The sequence below is a fragment of the Python bivittatus genome, unplaced genomic scaffold (assembly GCF_059951505.1).
Source record: "Python bivittatus isolate LINGU-HERP-01145 unplaced genomic scaffold, Pbiv_v1 ctg000700_np1212, whole genome shotgun sequence".
NCBI lineage: Eukaryota > Metazoa > Chordata > Lepidosauria > Squamata > Pythonidae > Python > Python bivittatus.
Window position 1 is genome coordinate 93339012 of NW_028277098.1, and position 24192 is coordinate 93363203.

The 24192-nt window shown below is 41.7% G+C and overlaps 1 protein-coding gene across 1 annotated transcript in view; it reads left to right on the forward strand.

Annotated features, from left to right (window-relative positions):
• Positions 1 to 4655: 4655 nt before the first annotated feature.
• PHACTR3 (phosphatase and actin regulator 3) overlaps positions 4656 to 24192 on the forward strand; it is a 161199-nt gene continuing 141662 nt past the window's right edge. Inside the window, exon 1 of the mRNA XM_088153987.1 lies at positions 4656 to 4844. The gene's annotated coding sequence lies outside the window, so the exon portion shown is untranslated. The remainder of the gene's footprint in view (positions 4845 to 24192) is intronic.

The following is a 24192-nucleotide window of genomic DNA, read 5'->3' on the forward strand; positions in this document are numbered from 1 at the left end:
ACCGAGGCGGAGTTTGCGAACCGAAGCAAAATTTTGCAGCTGGAGCTGGTCATCACCCGAAAAGTTCGTGAACAGAAGCGTTCGTAACCCAAGGTTCCACTGTATATGAACCTCCTGGACCATGAAGCTAGTTTCTCATTCCCCTCATATGTTATATGGATCCTTGTATACTTTCCTGGCTATTTGCCTTTCCTTTTGCATGCTAGGATCACAAACTTCTTTATATAGAGAGAATTTTGGTAATATTTTCACAAAGGTTGGACCTGAAAATGCAAAACATCAATGGCTTGTTACATGCTTTAGGGAGTTATCTCATAAAAGGCCAAACTGTCCTTTTGACCCAGGAAGTCATCTCTGGCACTAATTTTGCAAGATCCCAGGGAGATGTTTATCACACAAGGTTTTGCTTTAGCTTTTGGCCATGGAGGTCTCTGTTTCTGTCTCTAAGAGATATATATACTGACTCCCCTCCAGTAGCTTCCTCCTTGAGTTCTTTCCCACAACATCAACTCCATGAAGTAGGTTAGTCTGTGAAAGAACAATAGGCTCAAAATCACTCAGAGAGCTTCCATGGTTGAAGATGGTCTTCAATCTGGATCTTCCCAGTCCTAATCCAACACTACATAGGTCTGGCTGGGCAGGACAGGTATTGCAATATTTCAAGATTCCAATGTTCTGTAGTAAGGAATGATCCTGAAAAAGGGGAGTTGGAAGGGTGGTAACCTACCAAGTACTATTGCTGAGCAGAGGGGGCTCAGTCCACTTCAAGGGTTAAATCCAGTGCTTTTGAAATAGATTAGATACACTCTGGGTTAGACTGGAGCTCATTCATCCTGACTTGTTCCTAGTTCTGGAAGGCATTTTGGACAACAGAGTAATGTTCTTGCTTGGATGCTACTTACAATGTCCAAAGTCCTACAGCCTAGCTGCTGTAATTTAGTCAAGGCCCATGTTTTCCTTTCTTTCTTGAGCAGCCAATTGTCCGTGCTTTTCTACAGGAACTCTGGATGTGTTCAATTGTGAAACTGCAGAAGCCACTCCCAGTTCATATCTATTCAGGGCCAGTCCAGTGTAAGGTTTACCCCGTTCGACTCAGAGAAACTCTCGTGACACGTGTGTTCAGCAAAGAAGTTTACTCAAGTGTAATGTTCATAATTACAGACAAAGCCAGGACTGGCTTGGCACATTTTACAATACAATTTATAGTTCCCTGTCCCCGTGCTTAACCCCTGTTGTTTGGTTACAGATTACCTGCAGTAATCCCCCCAAATGGCAGATTCAGTCCAGCTCTTTTGTGTTCTTGATTGCTGTGTTCACTAGCGTTGTTGTTGTCGTCGATGGGTCTTTCTGTTGCTCGCAAAACCAGAAGTTCCCCAATCACGAGCTGATTGCTTTAACTCAAATCCGCGGCTCTCCCCTTTGTCTACAGTGCCTGCGGCAATCTGGCATTAACACAACGCATCCGCGTGCGGTTTAGTTAAGCAGTGCCAGCTGGTCCATTAATCAGTTTGCGGTTTCTCACTTCCCCTTTCCTTGCTAGCTCTCGAGTGGTGAAACTGACTAAGCACGGCTGGGCAAGTTCCTAGCCATGCCGCACTGGCTGAATCTGACATCCAGAAGGTGGAACAGGTTGGCCTTACGGCATCAGGGATGTCCATCCGAAACCAGACTGTTAGTCTCAGGGCTTATCTGTACTGCCTGGTTGCTCTGTCACCAGAACAGGACAGCAACCATTTCTTGGAGGGTAGAAACAGATTATGTCAACCTTTACTCATTTCCCTTCCATTGTAATTTCAACCTGCTGCCATTTGAAAGTAATCTTTTTCTTTTATGTCGCCGGGAGTCCATTTCAGCTGGAGTGCTTCACTTGCTTTTAGGCTCACCCTAGTGACTCATTGGCCGCTTTACAGAGGAAGGGACACCCCTTCAATTAAAAAAAAAAGCCGCTGTTTTTTAAAAATGCATAAACTTTAACAGAGAGCCAGTTTGGTGTAGTGGTTAAGCTGCCAGGCTAGAAACTGGAAAACCGTGAGTTCTAGTCCCACCTTAGGCATGAAGCCAGCTGGGTCATTTTGGGCCAGTCACTCCCTCTCAGCCCTAGGAAGGAGGCAATGGCAAACAGCTTCCAAAAAACCTTGCCAAGAAAACTGCAGGGACTCGTCCACTGAATTCCAGGTGCAGAATGCAGTGACCAGGTTGCCAAGTGGGCACTTGGCCATACATTTTTTACATCTTTATTGAAGCAATTAGCCTGGTTGCCAATTAGCTACTGAGCTAGGTTCAGAGTTTCAAGGTTTGGGTTATGACATACAAGGCCCTAAGCAACTTGGAACTGTTTATTTGTCTGGAAAATTTATTTGGCTGCCCATCTTAAACAAGCTAGCAAACAATTAATGCAACTAAGACACCTGTCAAATCACTTTTGCATTATAGGGCTGATGGCCTCTGAGATCAGGGGAGGCTTTGCTATATATTCCAAGAGCTGCTGAATGCCATCAGTCAGCTGATTGGGGGTAGGCCTATCCTATGGTGGCATCCACGCTTGGAAATGCTCTCCCCACTGAAATTTGGAAAGTGCCTACTATACATATTTTAGGGTTCTGTTGGGAAGTCACCACTTCACCTAGGCCTTCCTGGTACGTAAGTTGGAGAACTGCTTCTTTCCACCTCTCACCTACTTCTTTAATTTATACATTTTATTGCATATCACTTTATACTCTTTTAAAGTGATGTTTTCTAATTTTATTTATTTATTCAATTTGTATGGCTGCCCATCTCAGCAAGTGACTCTGGGCAGTGAACTATCTTAAAATAAATTAAAAACAATTTTCCATCCTAAATACAAAAATTAAAATACACAGTAGCCGGGGAAGACGTCACAATCAATGGTTGTTAGCACAACCAGGAGAAGGGACTCTTCACCCACTCAGGGCCCCAGTCTGGGCAGAGAGCCAGGTTTTTAGAGCCTTACAAAAGGCCAGCAGGGTTGGGGCCATCCTCATCTCTGGAGGGAGAATGTTCCATAGGGCAGGTGCTACGACAGAAAAGGACTTCTTGGCCCTGCCAACCAGCATTCCCTGGTTGATGGGACTCAAAGCATGTCCATCCTGCTGGACCAGATTGGACTGGTAGAAATAACTGGGAAAAGACAGTCTTTCAGGTAACCTGGTCCCAAGCTATGAAGGGCTTTAATGGTGACAACTAGCACCTTGAATTGCACCCAGAAGCATACTGGCAATCAATGCAGCCCACAGAGTAGTGGTGTTACACGTGCTGAGTAACCGACACCATTTACTACCTGTGCGGCTGTATTCTGCATCAGCTGAAGCTTCCAAGTACTCTTCAAGGGCCGTCCCACATAAAGCACATGACAGGAGTCCAGATGGGAGGTCACGAGGGCATGAGTGACAGTAAGTAGGGCCTCCCAGTCCAAGAATGGGCATAACTGGCTTTATTTATTGCTGCTTTTATTCACAGCTTCAGGTGCTTCAAAATAGGAAGCAGTATGATAGTACATTAATTAATTGGATAGATAGATAGATCACTACTTTAAGTGTATTTCTCTCACTCCTTCCCTAGCCTCTTTTGACAGGAAAGAAGAAAACAACATCGATGAAGAAACATGGCCTATGTTTCTGTTTTATTATGCCTGGAAATGGCTAGGATCTGATGTCAACTGCCTGTAGATACAGATTGTAGACAGAACATGGCTTATAATATGAGGGCTTCAGGGACAGCAGCAAAATATGAATTTCATGGCTTCCTGTTTAGTTGTGCAAAGCCTATGGATATTTCTGAAACCCCTTGGGCTTTTAATAAACAAAGGAGACATGAAGCTCCAGATGACGTTTCAATAAATGGCTTTCTTTATTTTTGTTTATCTGTTTGATCCTGTAGGTTTTATTGTAGGAACACATGCTGAATAGTTTAGAGATCTGTATTTTGATGACAGAGAAATTTCTGCCTCTGAATCAAGGAATGATGCTCTGATGTGAGATGTGCCAAACCTGGGCAATGATTATTTATCTCCTCTGTATTACCACTAATGTGGCTGTAGCAGAAAATCTGGAATATATAGTGGACAAATGGCTGTTTCTTTTCCTTCTACAACAGGCAGCTCTGAACATGGACATGTGGTCCTGAGGCTTCTGCTAAGATGGCTGTGACCTTAAAATAAATTGGCATTTACTGCAGGGCAATTTCTGGGTCTCCAAGGCAAATTGTTCACCGGAAAGAAAGACAAAAGTTTTGTAAGATGATCATAAATAGCTACAGACTGAGGAAGTGCTGGTGGGCATCAACCGACTTAAGGATCAGTTTACAAAATTCAGAATATCAGCCTTTCACAACCCAGCAACTCTCAAAAGGAAGATGGGATACAACTTCAAAATCCAAAGATTTTGAACGCTTCTGTTGTACACTTCTCTGGAGGGAATGTTAGCCCTTTGAGGAAGGCCAGGACTGGAAACAGATACCGTAAGGATTCTAGGAATGCTACTTTATTGTAGTAGGGGATAATAATAGAATCTTGGAAGCCTGTCAGAGTTTCTCTCTGCCCTCTTTTATACAAAACAGAATCAGAGCAGGATTATTTTTAGTCTCTCACATTTTCCACTTTCCTAGAACTGAGTTGCTGTTTCTCCTCCTTAATGGTCCATCCATTTCTTCCCCAAGGATCATGTGTACATTCCTTTGCAGGGAATCTCTTGGTCTGACTGTCTGCCTGCCTGCCTGCCTGCCTGCCTGCCTACCTATCTCTACATTGGAATAGGATTATGGGTACCCCTTGGCATTATCTGACACAGTTGAATTATCATGAAGCCTAAGAAAATCCCCTTTAATAGGTGAGAAGAGCCGAATTAACATAGTGGCTTGATTCATGCAACATGTTATCTTGGTTACTAAAAGACACACTGGGTGCATTGGTAGAATATGTTAAGCTTGGTTAGTTTTAACTTTGTTTTGTTTTGTTTTTATTTAGCCTATGGTATAAACCTAGATTGTTTGGTTAGGTCATGATTCAGTGAGTTTGCACTTAGAATTCAGCACTCATGACTGTGTGAGTGGAACAATAAATACTTCCTTAGTGTAGCACTTTCAAATGTTTGAAGTAATTGGTGGTAATCTTTCTACTGTAATCTTAAAGGGAAATCAGGTTGATTCTCCTACTTTGCAAATCAGAAAGCACTCTGATTCATGATAATTTAAATGAAGATTTCCTGATTTGCAATTCAGATCCTAGCCGCTATTTTTTGCCATTAATCCCTTGATTTTGCAATCCTGTCTCTATGAATATTGGAAAGGGTGCACATATTTTTGGACTTTCATGTGATATTTAAAAATTTTATTGGCTTTTGGCAAAATTACTACAACATGAGGAACCTTTTTGCGAATCCTCCTCCTCCTCCTCCTCCTCCTCCCTCTCTTCCTCCTCCTCCCTATTTATCCAACCATCCATCCATCCATCCATCCATCCATCCATCCATCCATCCATGTGACTTTGGAAAAGTGGAATCAGTTATGAAATGGAAGCAAGGTGATATACTTGAACTGTCCTTGTGAAAATATGTGCAGTTGCACTTACAAACTATAATAAATGTTCAGGGTTGTGCATTCTGACAGTTGGAAGATGCATCCACAGTGAGGATAACGCAGGAGCGTATAACCTATAGTCCATGGGCCACTTGCAGTTCCATTGCATGCAGAGATCAGCCAGACATTTTTTGCTGGCATTATTTATGTATCCCCCTCCAGAACTAAACAGAGGGGAAATTAAAGGTGAGCAGGAGACTTTGGGGAGGCAAACTCCATTATTAGCACACGGAAATCCTGAAAAACCAGGTAAAATCTGAGTTTTCAGGCCAATGTTTTCAGGAGCATTTTTTCTTTGGGGCAGAAATGAGAACATATTGTCTCCCATAGAGCTCTTGTTCTCATTTTATTTACAGTCTTGAGAAAAACAGGCGAAAAGAAGAACCTGCCTCTTTGATGTTGTCACTATTTCTCCAGATGGTCTTCTCCAGCCTCTGGAAGGTAAGGAAGAGACAGAGGAGGAACAGGAGTTGCCAACATTGTGATGAGAAAATAGATTATTTGATAATAAGAAGATCCCTTTGAAGGGCTCTTCTAGGATCTGGCATTATCACCATTCCATGATGAGCAATTACTAAGCCAAATCTTCAAGTGGCAGAGTTTTTATTTGCAAGTGACCTAAGAATAGATATAAGAGGAAGAGACTGTTCTCCATTATTATGGACTTGCTGATGACCAGATTATGAAGCAGATTATCTATTTTGTGTATGTAGATTGGAATCCTTCAGTCTGGTCAAGCAAGGCAGTTCTTACACTTTTAGAAATGTAAGCGAGTGTCTTGTGCTGCACCCACACCAATTACCATTGCCATGTCATTGGTTGATCCTTCATCATTAGAACTTGTGTAGTAAGCCAGTTATGAACACTTGTAAGCACTACATCTCTTTTTTAAGGAAAGAGAGTATTTTCTGGTCTCATTGCCCAATTTATCTCCAGGAGAAAGTCAGAACTATTTGTAACATTGTTGTTTCCTAGAACTAGATTATAACAGCTTAGACATGCATTTAAACACTCTTGCTTTCTATTAACTGCATGGCATGTAACTTCTGAATATATTACATAGCTGGTGTTGTTCAACTGAAAATAATTAAGGGTAGGATGTAAGCTTGGAGCTGCAATTCTGTAGTTACTTTCCTGGGAGTTGGTCTTTTTAACATAGTATGATCTGTGTATGAGGATGCACCCTTATTTGCAAGTGAGACCTTGTATGTTTAGTGGGAGCATGAATACTACTGGGGTCTTCTTTTATACTAAGTGGACACAGGGCATTAAGCAAGAAAGCCAAATAATGGTGCAACCTTACAAAATGTCAGTCCAAAGGAGAATTCTACTGAGCTTAAGCCTGCCCGAGGTGCCTTGGAGGTGACTATCAGCATTGGTTGACAAATACTTTTGGAGAAGATTTGTTTCTATGAGCATAAGGTGCATTTTGTTGTCCTACCTGGGAAATGCAACACAATGTTGCAATCTGGAGTACAATTCACTGTTCCAGTGCTAGTTATTGGTGCTGCCTTTGTGGGTCTTCATTCCATTTCCTTTCTCGGAGAATGCTCTGTTTTCCCCCCAGTCAATATTCCATGGTCACTGGCAACCCATTGCATAGAAGACACAAATGCAGGTCACGTCAGTGCTACATCTCCCAGCAAACCACACTGAAAATTAGGGGGAAAGTGAATAACCTGTAGAAAAAAGGATGGAAGATATGGATTTGAGGAGTGAGGGAACTCCTCACCTAGGATTATTAGAGTTCCCAAGCTGATGTTGTTGTTTTTAAGTAGGGAGCAGTTTTCAGCTTTCTATCACCACCAATTCCTTCATGGAAGCAAACATGCATACTGACTATACACTACTGTCTGTTGCTTTCCTCTTGCAGGAATGATAGTGATAAATTAAATCACCAAGTTGACCATAAGTATCTTCCATGGAAAAGCTGATTGGCTGCAGCGAATTAGAAGCTTATTCACAAGGTTGGGAGAGTTGTTCTTCCAGACACCTAGCACAATGGAATTCTCTGAGAACAGATAATGCCTGTTGTTGTTGTTGTTGTTGTTGTTGTTGTTATTTGAAGGGACATAAGGTTATAGAAGGGCTTATTAAGCAAAGCCAAGGGGACACCCTGCTTGTGTGTGATTGATAGCTTGTTAACTGGTCCATCCAGGATGAAAAGACAAATACATTGCTGCTAATTTCTTCATAATTTGGAAGGCAAGGCAGTCTCCTTCAGAGGCATTCTTGGTGTGTTTGATTGAAGAATAACTTCTTGCTTTTGGATTATGTCAGTTTTCAGAACCTGAAAAAGATGAGTGAGCAATAGCAGAATAAGGAAATGTAATTCTGAGAAAATTAGTCCATTCAGTTGGTGGCTTCTGCATTATCATCTTCTGTGACATTGTGGAGGGCCCCCCTTTCCCATGACTGCAACGTCCTGAAGGAGCAGCCTTGATAGGAAAAAAACGGTAGGCAGAATGGATTGAGCCCTTCATGGAAGTATCATTCCATTGCAGAGGTGCCTTGAAGGTGTAATGATTACATAAAGGCAGTAGTGTGGGTGGGTGTGACTGTCCACACTGATATCCAGTGAGTAAGCACACCAAAATTTCATTTGCTTATGGACAAAAAGGCGTGGTATTAATTGCTCAAAAATAATTGGGGAAAGCTATTGTTAATAATTTATTACTCAGCAATTAAAACCCCATAAAATCTATGGCCTTGAACTGTTATATTCTCACCTTCTGATTTACAGCTGGTCATCATCTCCAGTGAACATTTCTGGTTATGATCCTCACATGCTCAAGTGCAGAATCTGAGAATATTTATTATAGCCTTCCCCTTCATTTGAACTATTTTCTCTCTAGGACTCAGTAAATTCTGGAATGTATGAATACATTTAGGAGGAGAGGCAAGGGGGAGCAAACAACCTGTGCATCATGACATCGTCACTCAGCTGATGCAACTTACATGCTTAGGATAGATGGCATGACACAGCTGATGCAAATTTCATAATCACATCATTCATGCAAGGATTGTGGCTTGTAATGAACTCCAGTGCTAGAATAAGGGGTTTGCCTGCTGACCTGTGATCACAGACATGATTTGTCTCCATCCAACCTAATTTCCTGCCCAGGGTTGGTGTGAGCCTAAAAGGGAGCAGGGAGCAAGACCATACATAATGCTCAGAATTATTTGGAGGAAGATTAAGATATACTAATTAAATTCTTGTCTGTATCAATGGTAGTACATTAAATAGGGTGCTTGAGCCAACATTTCTTGAATGTACTTGTGTCATATATAGATTCTACAGCTTAGTCAAATAGCATTCATCCTCTAGACCACACAGTGGAAGGACCTGGGCCTTGTCTTAGACCAGTGTTTCTCAACCTTGGCAACTTTAAGACCTGTGGACTTCAACTCCCAGAATTCCCCAGCCAGCATGGGAGCTGGGGGATTCTGGGAGCTGATGTCCATATATCTTAAAGTCCATATATCTTCAAATTGCCAAGGTTGAGAAACACTGTCTGAACTAAACCACTGCCAACTAGTACTTTTCAAACAGCTGTGTTTCTCCCCTAAATATTATGCTTATGAAAAGTTGACTTTAATAATTAATTTCCGTGAGTTAGATGTTTTGTTTCATCACTTCACAATTCTTTCTTCTTCACAAAGAGCTGTGCAACTTACTTTTAAATCTCAAAATTATGATGTTGCTTCTTTCAGCTCCGTATTGTTTTCCTGCAGCAACGTTTGTGCTAATGAACTTTTCTAGTGCTGAGCAGCCATGTCAAATTCAACCGGAGAAAAAGTCTCCACGCTCATCACTTTTTAGATTTTATTTCTCCGCAAGTCATTTCGCAGCATCTTCAGATAGCATTTTTTCTCTCCCTAAAGCAATCCATTAACCTGGCTCCATTTGAATATTAATTCCCATTATCAAAGGAAAAAAAAGGGACATGTTCTGACTTTGTGGCTTTAGAGGCTAGAGCAACAGTCATCTTAGTTGCTAAAATGGCTGAATAAATCCTGTTCTTAGAACAAATCTTTGATGGCCTCCTGCTGAGAATTGGTGGTTTGTGAACTGCACAACTGACTCAAAACAAGATTTTTTCTTCACATGTCAAGATGTATGTTTTGCACTTCAGTTAAGTGATCTTATACGAAAGGGAAAAGTGTCTAATTTCACATCATCTCTTGAAGATGAGAGCTAGCAGCAGCTCACTAGGAAAGACATTTTTTTATTGTTGCCGCTCTATTTTTATCCCTCTTCTCTACTTAAAAACTATTCAAAGGGCAAAGAAGACTGTTAGAATTAAAAATGCGACTAACATTTTAAATATTTCTAATGCAATATTTACAGTTAACAGTTACAGATTGTGATTTTGAGATTTTGGTGAATGGCTTGTTTAAAAATATTGACTCAGCACAGGGCAGGTGTGTGAAATAGGTGCTTTCCATGTTTGGAATCACTTGAACAGAGACTGAAAATAAAACCGCCAATTAAAAAGAATTCCATCACTGAACCTATATTGGGAGCAAAGGAGCCTGTTTCATTCCCCAGCAGAACTGTTGTTTTTGATTTTCCCAAGGGAAAAATAATCCCTGGTGAAAGGCGGACAGAGGCTTCATTTATTTTTTATAATGTATGAGGCAGGCAAAGAGTATCCTCCATCTTTCTTTAAGTTTTAACTTAAAGTTTCCTTAAGTTTTAAAATGCCCCGTATACTGGCAGCAAAGTTAAGTTCCTTGTAACGTAGGTCCTTCCTGTTACTTTCCATGACTATGTCTCGTCATGTGGACATTCTGGGAAAATATCAAGGAAGAAAAGCAACCTTAGGTGAAATCTGGCAATTTTTTATGGACTTGTAAGAAAAATATCAAGAGGACAATTGTTGGAGTGGAAATATTTCCTAAAAGCAGAGAGGTAAATGGAACAGATCTACGTACTTGGTTGGCTCATCCAGCCATAGTATCCTGCCAATATGTAATGCTTCTGTAGAGTGATACAACATTGGAATACTGTTGTGGTTAATTCTGGTATTTGCAGTTTGGGAAAGATTTGGTGGAATTGGAAAATGTGTGGAAAAGATCCTTCATTCCTGCTTCCCACTGACTGTGTCTCCCTTGAGTTGAGTTCAATTGTTGGTGACTGCAGGAATACCACACAGCTTTCTTTGCAGCAGTATTGAAGTGGTTCATCACTGACTTCTTCTGGGAAGTTTTTTTCAACTGATCCATTTTGTCTACTTTTCTAGGAGTTTTTAGTGGTCTCCATCTAAGAACTAACCAATTATGCTTTTTTTTTTTTTGATCAGTCAAAGTCAACAAGATAAATCTGTCTAGTTTCCCTAGCAATAATACAGAAGTAGCTTGCCATTACTTTCTTTCCAGATATTTGTTCATCTTCTTAATATAGCCTATAACCTTGAAATGTTTTGATGGTCCCAAGTTTTAATCAGATCCAACCTTGTGTAGCTTTTAAAAGATTAGCTAAAATTAGCTAGATGTAGCCACCATTAATCTGTAATGAATTCATTCCCTCCTTCCCCAAATTCAAAAAACACAATAACAACAAAGACAGAGCTTTAAAAATGAAGGAAGGTTCTTGTACTATAATGTGAATTGTAGACATTGGCTGGGAATCTAGTCTGCAATGGTTCGTCAAAGAGCTGCTACCCCATCACAGGCTTCTGTCAAGGGCAGCTAAGCAGGCTGGGAAAATGGAGAATTCAAGATCACAAAGCTATCAAGCCCCATGAAATTTTCATGAGCATATGCACACTTGAATGAAAAGGTTTTAAAAAATTGAAGCCAGATGCAATGCGTTATAGCACCAGACTCATCAATTAATAAAAGCCTGCCCCCCGTGGTCTGCCTTTTTAGCTTGGTGCCCAATTTGCATAAACTCTGTCTCTCCAATCCTTAGGATCATCTTTGCTGGATATCAGGCCTTGCTCCTGTTGTATGTTCTCTGACTTTTTGTCTTTAGCTAACAAGACATGCAGGCTGTCCAGGTCAGTGGGATGTAAATGATTGTTGACTGCACATCTCACAAGAATTGCATAAAATGAAGGTCTTCAGCCAACAAACTGGCTGAGCTTAAATTAATGTGGATGCTAATGCTATTACAAGTCTAGAAGCCAATCTGGTAACATTTGCCTTCTGTATGGTTCCATTAGAAGGCATCAATCTGGGCAGTAATACAAAGCTTCGTAGTCAACAGATATATACAGAATCTTCGCTTGCTTGGCCTTACTATTCCTTCCCACAGACCCCACTCTGTTGTCATGCAAGTGTCATGCAAGCTTTGCCTGACTTGTTTTTACTGGTGTCCTTAGGCTGGATCACCTGGTTTATTTAGGGTCCTGCAGCTGAAGGATCTCATGAAACCCATGAGTGCAAAGACTGAAGGAAAAGGTCTGGCAAAGAGAGTAGGAAGGCATTGTATCTAAAGGAAGTACACACATGCATAGAGATCCAGATATTTGAGTATAAACAACCGGTTGAGATCATTTGGTAAGAAAACAAAGGAGGGGACTCAGTAATGATACAATTGTGTGAAGAGGCTATAGTCTGCTAAGCCAGGCAGAAGAGCTGGACAAAACTCTCCTAGACCAGATTAGAGAACTTTCAGGGAGAAGAGGCACAGTAACAATGGGAGATTTCAATCTCTTGGACATCTGTTGGAAAAACAACTCAACCAAGACTGCAACGTCCCAAAGATTCCTCAGTGATCTTGCTGACTGCTTCATTTTCTAGAAATTGAAGTAGAGACAAGGGGATTTATTTTCCTAGATCTAACCTTAACTAGTATGGAAGAGCTGGTTAAAGAGGTAAAAGGAAATGGAAGCACAATCAAAGATACACACTTAACTTCAGGAGAGCCAACTTCAGCAAGTTTAGAGAAGTACTAAGTGGGATCCCATGGGCAAAATTCCTCAGGACAAAGAGAATGTGGGAGGGTTGGAGACTTCTCAAAAATAAGGTACTGAAGATACAATTACTCACCATTCCAATGGAAATAAAAAATGAAAGGTAGCTTCAGAAATCAGTGTGGTTGCATAGGGAACTTTTGACTGAATTAAGAGTTAAAATGGACAGGTGGAGGGAATGAAAGATGGGTGAAATTATAAAAGTGACATAGTGCCAAATAGCTAATATCTGCAGAAATAAAGTATAAAATACTAAAGCACAAATGGAATTTAGGGTTTACAAGAGAAGCTAAAATCAACAGAAATAGTTTTTTTGCTATACCAATAGTAAGAGGGGAGAAAAAGGGAAAGGTGGGCTAACTGCTTGGAGAAGATGTCAGGATCATTGCAGGTGATGGGGAAAAGAAAAAGATCCTCAATTTCTATTTTGCTTCAGTCTCCCCCTGCAAAGGCAATCCAACGTAAGCAAAGAGATAGTTGAGGAGTGCTTGCTACCATGAATGTATTTAAGTCCCCAGGACCAGATCAGTTGTACCCAAGAATCTTGAAGAGCATGTGGATACCACTTTGGAGATCTTGGAGACCCTTGGTATTCGAGAAATCATGAAGGACAGGTATAGTCCAAGGGAGCTAGAGAAGGATAAATGAGAAAGCTAGAGAAAGACAGAATGAGAGAGACAGCCTAATATCAAAATTCAGGAGGATCTTGACAAGCTGGAATGATAGGCAAAAATCAGCATGATGATTTTCAACAGGGACAAGTGCAAAATCCTACATCTGAGTCGGAAAAAATAAAGGCATAAATATTGGATGAAGGAAGGGATCATACTGGAGAGTAGTACGTTGAAAAAGATATGAGGGTCTTGGTGGATCACCAGCTGAGCATGACCCAGCAGTGTGATACAGCTGTCAAAGAACCAAATGCAGTCCTAGGCTGCATCAACAGAAATATGGAGTTAAGATCATGAGAAATGATTGCTTAGGTCTCTTCTGCATTATTTAGACTGCCCTTGGAATCCTGCATCTCATTCTGGATACCACATCTTAGGAAAGATACTGACAAACTGGAACATATCCAGAGGAAAGTCACAAACATGATAAGGGCCCTGGAAGGGGAAAAAAAGCTACGAGAAATGGTTGGAGGTACTGAGTACATTTAGTCTGGAGAAAAGAAAACTGCAGGGAAATATAATAGCTGACTTCAAGTACCTGAAGGGTTGTCATGTAGAAAACAGGACTCATTCCAAGTTGTTCCAGAAGGTAGGGCAAAGAACAATGCCTTAAATGACAAGAATGCAGATCTGAATTGGACTTCAGGAAAAAAAAAAAAACACCCTCTCCTAATAGTAAGAACTGTTCAATGGTGGAACAAACTTCCTCAGGTGGTGGTGGATTCCTCTTTGCTAGAGGTGTTGTTGGAGTTGCTGTAGTTACAGGTTTTTTATATTGGGCAGGAGGTTGGACTGAAATGATCTCTGGGTCCTTCCAAACTTTACATTCTATGATTTTATGAACCTGCAGAACAATTAACCACAGGAGCATTTTACAAATTCTCATAGTAAACCACAGAAGCAATAGTTAAACATGCTTTTCACAGTCCACCAGTTCAATCCTTTTCTTTTCTTTTCTTTTCTTTTCTTTTCTTTTCCTTTTCTTTTTTCTCTTCTCTTCTCTTCTCTTCTCTTCTCTTCTCTTCTCTTCTCTTCTCTTCTCTTCTCTTCTCTTCTCTTCTCTTCTCTTCTCTTCATCCTACAGTTTTTCTATAGGCTATGTGATAGGCAGTCCTCAGAATTCTGTTACTTAATTCACTTTGTGGTTCCCCTTTTGTTCCAAATGTCAAAATGCTTGAAATCCTGCAAGTTGGGTTGTGTTAAAACATACAGTAGCCCACTCAAAACACTCCAACAGAACATTTTAAGCAAGTGAGGCTGTTTTTTTCTGAGCTGGAACAACAAGTCCCCCTCCCTCCCCCATTTTGTGCACACCCTTTCCAATGGAGCTTTACTGTACCAGCATTTTTCTTGTACGCAGTGTAATTGTTTTGCTGTAATTGTGATTTAGAACTGTAATTGTACAGCTTGAAACTATTCTCTCCCCCCTTTGAATTGCTGCAAGGAATGGCCAGCTGTACAAAAGACCCCGCACAGGGCCGTGCTTCATTGAATGGAAAACATCAGCACTTCTTTGTCCGTGCGAGCTCTGATAGGGGTGGACGATGACTGTTTTCTACTGTCTTCGCACTGATTTTGATGGGGAAGAATTGCATGGCTCCATTATCTCTCTATTCATCCCCCGGCTTGCGACACAGTGGACATCCTGGGCAGTCGATGGAATTCTTATAATGACTTGTTGAGGAATGAGAGAATGGTGGGGGCTATGAAGCCTATACAAAAAAAAGCTTGCCATTGGTAGTCCCCGGGTTAAGAACGCCCGGGTTACAGACAACCCATAGTTAAGAATGGAGCCTATTGTAGCAAAACTCGAGTAAATACACAGTGATTCGAGTTCCATACACAATGGTTTGAGTTCATTACACAATCCTACTTATACAGTATTACACAATAATACTGTTCCAACTTACATACACATTCGACTTAAGGACAGATCTTAGGAATGGAGCTCGTTCTTAAACTGGGGACGACCTGTATTTTAAATGGGGGCAAAGACCAATCAGGACTGATATGTCCTTCCCTCCCCGTACGTTTGCATGGTATAGCCTTGGCGGAAGATCAGTACACTCCTATTGGGGATGGTCGTCCTCTGCCACCAAGTGTGCAGCTTCAGGAGGGACACACATAGAGCAGTGAGGGAGGAAGGGGACCCATCTGCCTAGCCAGCCAGATCCGCCGAATCAACCCGGCAATCAATGGGGTGATAGATGTTGCGTCCAGATCGCCCTCACATCCAACGTTTGCCTGGTATAAAGGAGATCTACGATCTGTATGTAGATCGATCTATGCCATAAAACTATGCATTTCACTTTGGCCCTGGGATTCTGCAGTGTCCACATATGGGTTATCTGTCTATTCCTGTGTAGTAAAGTCTTATGTTTTCTCTTCTTGCTGCCTCAATTTTGGGGGGTATTTATTTATTTATTTATTTACTCATCACATTTATATGACTGCCCATCTGGCAAAACACGACTCTGGGTGGCGTACAACAATCAATCAAACAGCAAATACATGCAAATACAAATACATAAAAAGCCAGTCATTATAAAAATATAAAAAAATATAAAAACCATTATTAGGAATAAAAATATTGTCAAAAATTTAAAATATACAAACCACATGGAGAGAGTAAAAATATCAGCCACGATGGAGCCACCTCAAGACTTCCCTGGGACCCCCTGGGACCCCCAGGCCTGATGACATAACCATGTCTTGAGGGACTCCTGGAACAATAGCAGGGATGGAGCTAACCTAACTCCCGGGTGCAGAATGTTCCATAGGGTGGGTGTCACAGCAGAGAAGGCCCACCACCTGGGACCTACCAAAGGTTGGAGTGGCACCAGGGAGACCCAGGTTCCAGTCCACCCTCAGGCACAGAAGCTCAAATGTGATCCTGGCCAATTACGTTCTCTTTCAGCCTGGCCTACCTCACAGGGTGGTTGTTTTGGGGAAAGCAGGAGGAGAATGTATACCTCCTTGAGCTCCTGAATGAAAGGTGGGATATCAATCTAACAATAACAGAATGAAATGAAGAAACACCAAGGGCAGATTGGATTTCTTTTGCTTTAAATTTGGCACGCTGCTTCACTTGGCATGCTCGTTGGCCTATATGGATGGGCCAGTGGCCCCTGCGGGAAAGAGGTCAAAATCTGTCAGATGGTGGAGAGAGCATTGCAATGCAAGCCCCGCTGCTTTTGTATGTGCAACCATACTCAAAAGACGCGGGGTTTGCATCATGATGCTCCAGTCTCTATTTTGCTGATTTTGGCACTCCTCCCCCCTCTGTGGACACTGCTGGGCATCCACAGGGGGAGGCCAAAAACATCAGTAGGGCTGTTGCAACCATGTGAAGTCCTGCTCACTTGATTGCATAATTGCAGCTGCCATATTGACTTTTTCCCTCCCCACAGAGCCCTCTGTTGTCCATTCCTCATTCATTTATTTCTTCCGGAGCTAGGAGATCCAGCAGCCCCGGTGGGAATCCAAGAGAACAGGCAGGGAAGCAGCTTCTGCTGGGCCTCCGGGCAGCCGTTCCTCACTTCAGCGGCAATAAGAAGGAGCTTTGCTTATTCCTTGCCGTTCTGATGAAAGGTGATTAAGATTTATTGCAGCCCTTATCTTCCTCTCCCTTTCACTGTACTTGTCAAAATGGATTATTATTGCTTGCTTTTCTTGTCCTCTGTACATGGAGGTGGGGGGGGGGGAGGCTGAATACATTCAAAGAAGAGGAGGAATGTGGGACGATCCAGGTTATTTTTTTTAGTTGATACAGGCAACGAAAAGTCCCAGAAATATGTTTCCTGTATGCTAGATTTGAAGCCAGATGGAAGTGGCCTTTTTTGCATCACTCCTTACTGCAAAATGGGGGTCAGGCTATACATCAGATATAGAGCTTGGTCTCACAGCTGCGTGTGACCCCTGAGAGCTCCCAGAGCCCCCTCCCCCTTCCCTATTTCTAATTTTTAAAAATGAAACCTTGGAAAATTACTCTGCTGAAAATGAACTATAATGCCTCTGACTTTCAGCATTACGGCATCTGTGAGCTGCCATCTGGCTTAGTGAGAACAGTGACTTATACTGAGACCATGTAGTGCTTTTCTGACAGATAATGAAATGTCTTTGAGATCCTGTAGTGAGTTACTAAGCTACACCAGGCTCACCTCTCATAGGTGGCAAAGCACAGACATAACATCGTGCAATGGAGAGAATAAACCTAACAAACAAAATGGAGGCTGCACCCTCTTTTCCTCCCTGTCTTTTAGACATGGCCAGGGTCAAACCCAGTTTGTCTCTTTGCCTAATCCTATCAGACCTAAATTGACCCTCCCTGCCCCAGACAAAGCGTCCTTGCAGTCCCACCAAACCAAAGGATAGAAGCCTCCTCACCAGCTCACAGTACAGCCCAAGGGCCGCCCCTACAAGGAAATTGCAACCTAGAGAAACCCCAACTCTCCTTCCTCCATCAGTGGATGACCTCAACAGTCCACGTCCTTCACAATGGACTTCCCCAGCTCTGCTGCCCTCAGAAAGGCCCATTTTGCCTAATAATAGAACTAACCCCAGGTACCCTGACGTGGGCCTGCCTAGCTTCCCCAAACTGGCCAGCAAATCAGAGCCCTAGGATTTCCTGCCTTATAGCCCTTAACTTCTATAAAAATCTTTGCTTTTCCATCGTTCAGGTTCCCGCTTTCTTGTACAGCAAACACCCCATGATTGTTGCAAAAAACCTTGGTTCTTCTTGGTATTGTGCTCCTTCTTCACCCTGAATCCATGACAATAGAGGCAAGGAAAAATGGCAAAAATTTTGATGGCTGAGGAAAAAGAGAACATAAGAACATAAGCAGCACTTTGCTGGATCGGACCCCTGGCCCATCTAATCCAGCAGTCAGTTCTCACAGTGGCCAGTCAACTGCACAAGGTACCCCACTAGTCTCCCAGCAGATGGCTTTCAGAGGCAATCTTACTGCCATCAAGGCCATTTATCTCCATGACTTCCATGAATTGGTCCAACACTTTTTTGGAAGCCAGCTAAGCTGGTAGCAGCACCACATCTCATGGTAGTGAATTCCAAAGTTTAGGATTCTCTGGCATGTCAGTTCTCACTATATTAGGCAGAAATCACATGGAAAACGTAGCATAATCCCACAAACTATGTAAAGAACTCCTCCAAACCAAGGAAAAATAGAATGTTCCAGCCTAATTTATGCTTACAATGAAGCACCATCTACTCTGAATAGCCAAGGATTGCCCAGCACTGCCTTAGAAGGTACAGGTAGTCCTTGGTTTACAATGGCAATTGGGACTGGAATTGCCATCGCCGAGCGATGCAGTCGTGACCACACATGCCTAGTGACGGCAGTTCTGGCAGTCCTGGTTGCCATCATTAAGTGAGGACCACATGGGTCGTTAAGTGAGAACCTCACATGACCGCGACTTCCAACTTCCTGCTGGCTTCCCCACTGCCTTTGCTTGTGGGAAGCCAGCAGGGAACTTTGGAAATCACAATCACATGACTGCAGCTTGCTGCACCATGGTAATCGTGAGCTGGGCACCAAGTGCCCGGATCATGATCATGTGACTGTGGGAATGCTGTGATGGCCAGAATTCTGAGGACCAGTTGTAACTACCACTTGTTCAGCACTGTTGTAAGTTTGAACAGTCTCTGAACGAGTGGTCATAACCCAAGGACCACCTGTATAGAGGAGGTCTCCTGTCATAGGCAGCTATATTCATTCTGCCTTCAGAACTGTCTGACTCTGTCTAATGATAGGGCTGGCCCTGCAGGATGTGGAAAGGCAAAAGAAACAGCCACTACCACTACTCAGGCCTACAATTTGCTTGCTCTGTTGTTGTCAGCCTTACCAGGTAGGCCAGACAGGAAACACCATGTGATAAACTAATTCTACTTTATTGTAAAGCTTCATTAACAGAATCTTGCAAGTCTGAAAGGATAGTTCTCCTGGCTTTACCTTTACAACCCAAGAACTTAGGGAGGGTCCCTTCTGAGCCTCTTCCTCTGCCCACTGTGTAGCTGCAGGCTATGCTGTCTCTTATCTGACCATTCCCTCGGCAGCATCTCTTCCTCTCACTTCCAAGGTCTTTCCCACATACCGTTACAATTGTACTGTAAATAGATTTATTTGTTCAGGTCCCATTCACGCATATTTCTGAAAATGGATTGAAACTACACACAAGGGGGAAAGGTTAACTTTGGTGCATGTGTAAAGTTTCCAGGACTGGACTGCAAAACGTTAGGGAACCACTAGGTAGCAGTCAAGAGATAGAGAAAATCCACTGCTGCCATCTAGGGCTTGCTAGATATTTGCAGTCCAGTTCTAGTAATACAATTTCCCTTTAATTCCACAGTTGTTTTTAAATGTTATTTGAGTGAAGCACAACGACTGTGGTTGCTCTTCAAAAAGCAACAGACATTTTCTTTGGGTAAATAAATATGTGGTTGCTGCTATGCAGAGCACTCAGAGCACTGAGTTCAACGGCTGGTGTTCATAAATGTGGGGTATGGTGAAACAGAGAAGCCAGCATTTCCAAAGCAAAGAAAAAGAAAAAATGCGTAACCACGTTTTGCCCACTTTTTATTGATTAAGCAATCCTCATCTTGGACTATCTCATATATTATGCAATATAGACTCCAATTAGACAATTTAGGTACAGTCAGGTCCAGCCAGCTTCACTGTTTTCATGAACTTATTTGCAAATGTGCATTTACTGTTTTCCTGGCAAAGCTCATAGGAAAAATTGGGTAATTAGGACACAATCCAAGAAAGAGCATAGCCAGAGCTGGGGAAAATTCAGGTTGAATACCATGCCTAAAAGCCCCCATCTAAGAAGTGCTCCAGCAAAGGTCTGAAACCAATTAAAAGTTTAAGCAAGCTGTTTGATAAGTTAGGTTTTCCAGCTAAGGTCTAAGGTAAGATGTTTTTTTGAGAAACTCTTGGGGCATAAGAGTAGTTGTGCCTGATTTTGCAGAGGTCGCCTTGGTGTTCAGGTGTGTGGTGTGCAGATGGTTTTGAAGAATTCAGAGTTCAGATCTTCAGAACTAAGGGAGGACAAAATACTGATAGCAATGGCAATGCTAGTAGAGATTTCTTGTGGAGATTTCAACCTTTAAGAATGTCTTTCAGGTTCGTTCTGGGGGTGGGATTTATCCCTGGTTTCTGTCTCCTTAGTGTCCTTAGGGGTCCATGTTCTTGGAGTTTGTCTGATGGCAGAAAGTCCCACTTCTATTCAGGACAGATTTGTAGGGATATTCATAAGTGAATAACACCTTTGAAGAGCTGAACTTGCTAAAGTAAGCACATATTAGCTAGCAAAATTGAGCTGTGGGAAGAAAGCAGAGGTCTCTTTTGCACGTTAAAAGTTATCCTTTTTCCCCTGTGTGTAGTTCCAATCCATTTTGCTCCCAAGAAGAGTAGGGTATCATTTTGAAGAAACCTTTCTCTCTTATCTCGCTCCCCTGTACTACAGTCCTTGGAGACTTGATTTATGGGTTGCTCTAAGGAATTCGGAACATAATCTGGGTTATTTCTCATTCACTGATGTCAGTTCCTCCCAACTTGTCCTGCTGTGCCGTAGTTCATAACCATGAATGGCTTCCAAAATATCACCAGATTCTTCCTCTTCCTCTGAAGATGAGTCTGCCATGAGGCTATGATAGAACCAGACTTTGTCACCAAAGCGACAGATATCACAGCCACTAAGAGTGAAAAGATTGCCGCCGCTACTACTACTGCAACATTATCCAGCTTCAGCAGCCAGGAAAGGGACAGCATGGGGACTAGTGTCAGGCTGTTTGGAGCTTCAAATTGCACTCCCCAGGGCGTCACATTTGAAGTCCACAATGGCTTGCCCTGCAGATTGGAAAAAACTGAAACAGTGGTTTTATCGAGCCTAGTTCTGAACCAATAGCAGAAGTTTTATCATGAATCTGTGTCAAGGGTCAAGGGTTAGGTCCAGGAATAGAGAAAACTGGATGCCAAAGATCTTTTTTAATGAGTGTGTAAAGGTTGCCCAATAGGGTTGCAAAAGAATGAAGTAGCTGTGAATGTGCAAACATGTGGAGTGAGCTGGGAGCCACTCCCAAGTATTGCAAAGCCTTGCTTTTGAAGGAATTGCACAACCCTACTGGCAACCATGCGACAAAGGGCAATTTACATCAAGGTTGCGTTCATCTCAACACCAGGTTGTGTCTGTCTGATAATGCAGGAAGTCTGGTTGGGGCTGGTTGATGCATGTATGCTAATTTATCACCTGATGCAGCATTATCTGATTTAACATAGATTACACTGTTGCTTATCTTTAGCCACAGTGCTTTTCAGTGAACTTAGTTTATGGATTCATTTCATTAAATGTGCAGTATTCGGAGCTATATGATAAGCAAATGATGTGTGTGAATTAAACCGAGAAGCATCAATGTAGAATGTGGGGGGAAAAAGCTCTTTCCAGCAGACTAATGGTAAAATGAAAGTGGAGTGTATTGGGGTTGCTACTGTTTCCTTGACTTGATGTATTGTGCAATACACGTTGCTTCTTTTTTTGTTGTTCAGCACATTGCTGAGCACCGGATGGGCCAGGTTCTTAGCACAATTTTTAGTTTCTGTGCTTCTGTTGATGTAGCCTAAAATTTTATTTGCCTTTTTTGCAGCTGATTCATACTCAGTTTGTGATTAACTATTAGTCCAAGTAATTTTCACAAGTACTATGGCTAAGTCAGGTATTCTCCATTCTGTAGCTTTGCATCTGATTTCTGTTTCCTAAGTGTAGAACTTTGCATCTGTACATGTCCAATTTCATTCTCTTCTTAACAGGGCATTTCTCTAACCTATCAAGATTGTTTTGAATTTTATTTCTGATTCCTGTTATTACTGTAGCAGGAATTAGCATCCAGTTATCTGCAAATCTGCTAAATATTCCCTCTGCCACATAATCCAAGTCATTATTGGGGGAAGAAGATAGATAGATAGATAGATAGATAGATAGATAGATAGATAGATAGATAGATAGATAGATAGATAGATTCAGGGCCCAGGGCTGAATTCTGTGGCATCTCACCTAACTTCAGTTTGATGAGGAACCATTGGTGAGCACTGATTGAGTTTGATTTTCAAGCCAACCTTGTAGCCACTTGATTGCCATGCAATCCACCCCACACCAAATTAATTTCCTAATTGAGGTATCATAGGATACTTTGTCAAATGCTTTGCTGAAATCCAGATACTGCATCTACGGCTTTTCCATTATCTACCAAGAAAGAGGCCTGATCAAAAATGAGATAGTCTGGCAAGGTTTGTTCTTGAGAAATCCATGTGGACTTCTGGTAATTACTGATTTGTTTTCAAAGGGCTTATAGATTGAATTTGTGATTATCTCCCATAGAATCTTCTCAGCTATCAGTGTGTAACTGATTGGCCTTTACAGGTAGTCCCCAGTTTAAGAACGAGTTCTGTCCCCAAGGTCTGTCCTTAAGTCGAATTTGTATGGAAGATGGAACAATATTATTGTATAATACTGTATAAGTAGCATTGTGTAATGAACTCGAACTATTGTGTATTGTACTCAAATCATTGTGTATTTAACTCGAGTTTTGCTACAGTAGGCTCTGTTCTTAACCATGGGTTGTCTGTAACCCGGGCATTCTTAACCCAGGGACTCCTAGTTTCCTATCTCATTTTTGATCAGGCCTCTTCCTTGGTAGATAATGGAAAAGCTGTAGGTGAAGTATCTGGATTGCCCTTTGTCACACGGTTGCCAGTAGGGATGTGCAATTCCTTCAAAAGCAATGCTTTGCAATACTGCGGAGTGGCTCCCTCTTTTCACCCTTTTTGTCCTCACCTGACAATCTACCCATTCTTCAGGATTTCTCAAAGATAATACATAAAGATTCAAGGAGAATCTCAGCAATTTCCTTCAGTGTTCTAGGATCCAATTCATTGGTCTTGGAAATTTAAATGATTTCAGAGTAAATAGAGATTAGCAGCACGTATTTCTATCAGACTCCATTTTTAATATTGCTCTTCACAATTGCTTAGTGGAACACATGCCCCCTTTTCTGTGAAGACCGAGCAAAAATGTTATTTTAGCCTCTTAGCATTGTGCCATCTTCATTGAGCAGCTGGTATATGGATTCTTTTCTCTAAAAAAAATACAAATAAGGCCTTTCCGTTATTCTTGCATCTATTAATCTTCTGAGCTTTACCATAAAACTCAGATTGTCTTCAAACTACTGAGAATTTGGACCTAGCTCAGGAGCTTTCATTCTGTAGGGTTTGAGGTGGCCAATTACATTAAAATACCCAGCTTTTACATGGAGAAAACTGATCTGGAATATAAAATATGTCTTGGGAGGATGAGGTTTCAAATTATCTGGCAAATAAAATTTGGCCTCCATTACTTGGGGGTGTGATTTCCAGTTATGAAATTTAAGTATTCAGTGTTAAAGATCATTACATGTAGTCTTGCTACAACATTAGCTATTCTATTAGTGGTGTTTCAGAGCTTTGGAATGCAGCAGAAGTATAAATGTAGGGCTTTAATGAATGAATGAATATTTTTATGATGGTCACTGAACAGAATTGCAAACAAAAACACATTAAAAATAAAAATAAAATAAAAACAAGACAAGACAAGACAAAATATTACAACTGGGGGTGGGTTCATCAGGGGATGATCAAAATCTGCCTAATTTTACAGGCAGTATAACAAAATTTAGCTACGTTCAAGGAGACCGAAGCATACTGATCTGATAATAACAACTGTACATAAAAAAATTAGAATTTCCTGGGTGTTTTACCAGGTAAGGAGTTATAAGGTGGGTCTCTGAGTCTGTATAGAGGATAGAACAGTGTTTCTCAACCTTGGGAACTTTAAGGTATGTAGATTTCAAGTCCTAGAAGTCCATACACCTTAAAGTGTAGCAGGACATGAGCTGTAGTTTCAACAGCTTCTTGTCCACAGGGGCGCAGCCTCAGCTCATAGAGGACTTTTTTGTT